The sequence below is a fragment of the Rousettus aegyptiacus genome, unplaced genomic scaffold (genome assembly GCF_014176215.1).
Source record: "Rousettus aegyptiacus isolate mRouAeg1 unplaced genomic scaffold, mRouAeg1.p scaffold_m13_p_16, whole genome shotgun sequence".
Lineage (NCBI taxonomy): Eukaryota > Metazoa > Chordata > Mammalia > Chiroptera > Pteropodidae > Rousettus > Rousettus aegyptiacus.
Window position 1 is genome coordinate 48,085,148 of NW_023416291.1, and position 1,608 is coordinate 48,086,755.

A 1,608-nucleotide genomic window follows, 5' to 3' on the forward strand; every position below is an offset into this window, starting at 1 on the left:
TCTAGGTAGGCACCTTTTTTTGACATACTACCAAAGTTTTAAAAAAAGTTCTCAGATACTGAAGTCTCAAAAAAAAATTTGGATGATTTGCAAATTTGGAAATAGTGTTTTTCAAAACTACAGTAAGGACTTAAGTATCTGTCATATGGGCAGGCATTAATAAATCAGTAAAATTATGTCTTTATCCAAATGAAATGGATATTCCAAAGTTCTTGCAGTAAAGCTAACTAACATACTTAGATTGCGATACGGCCATTTTGTGTTTCTCCTTATTCAGAAGTCGTTCACTTTTATTGACATGCAATTTAAATAGTAAGGGGGATGATAGGAAAGCTTTAAGAAATAAAAGGTTTGACACTAATAGAAAATCCCTCATTTAACCAGAAATGTAAAGAGCAAATTTGACCAGAATTTGGTTAATGAAGTTCATATTTTGTTTATAAATGCACATTATTTTTTAAAGACATTGTTTCTTTTTGTTGAACCTCATTTAGTGACACTTTTCATATTCAGTTGTAATATCAAATGTAATTTTTAAAAAATTTTTATTTTATTTTATGTTTTAGTGGCGAGGCAACCTTTGGTTCACCTCACATGTTACAAGGACTTTGTCAGCTTACAATCCTTTATTTTTTTTATTTTTTATGCCTACGACACCTGGTCTTCCTAGGCGGTCTCCCATCCAAGTACTAACCAGGCCAGACCCTGCTTAGCTTCTGAGATCAGACGGGATCGGGCTCATTCAGGGTGGCATAGCCACAGACTTTAACTTTAAAAAACGTCTTTCTTAATCATATTTTCTTAAAACCATACGAGGATAAGGAGAACTTTGAAAATCTCTTTTTAGATAGTATTTAACTTCATATCTACCTTCTGAGGAAGAATTAAAGGTATAAATCAATTCAAATTTACTGCATTAGTGATCAAAACGTAATGTTAAGGAATGTCTTATGGAGGACTCAGTTCTTGTAAAGTTAATGCAAATTGCACTTAAGTGGTAGGGTTTAGGTATGTATGTTTTTCATTTGGAAACAAGTCTTTCGGTATGCGTAATCTATGAAATGTCACTATGAATAAAGCTAACCAACTGTTGATTCAACTTTCTAATGGATTTACGAAGTTTTTTCTTTGTTGGCTCTTTTTCTGTTCTAATACTTAGTAACTTCTGTGGTAGAGAGGAAAACCAAGTGCCTAGGTTTTCTGAATTTGCTTTTGAATTCAACTCAGTTATTCACTCAGTGGAAATTACTTTCAAGAAAAGACTATGGAATCTCTAGTCTAACAATTGGGAAATTATCAATATTTACTTGGTTATATATATATTGATTCTATGTATATTTTTACTTAGAGCTTATAATAGAGACCTTGTAATAGTTTGCTAGAATCATTCTGTTACTGGAGAGCGAGGTCCTCTCCCGGCGCATCGTCCAAGTTTTTGATGTCTCTAAGAATTGAGCAAGACACCAAAATACAGTAGAAAAGGAAAGTTTCATTAGAAAGGAAAGTCCACATTCAGACGTGGAAGCGGGCCTGAGCAAGAGAAGCGTGGCTCAAAGTCCTGGTAACAAAGTCTTTGGGGTTTTTATCTTTTTTTTTTTTTTTTTTTTT

General features: G+C 33.1%; 1 pseudogene; it reads right to left on the minus strand.

Moving 5' to 3' along the window:
* Positions 1 to 645: 645 nt before the first annotated feature.
* On the minus strand, positions 646 to 764 carry LOC118612528 (annotated as a pseudogene).
* Positions 765 to 1,608: the final 844 nt, after the last annotated feature.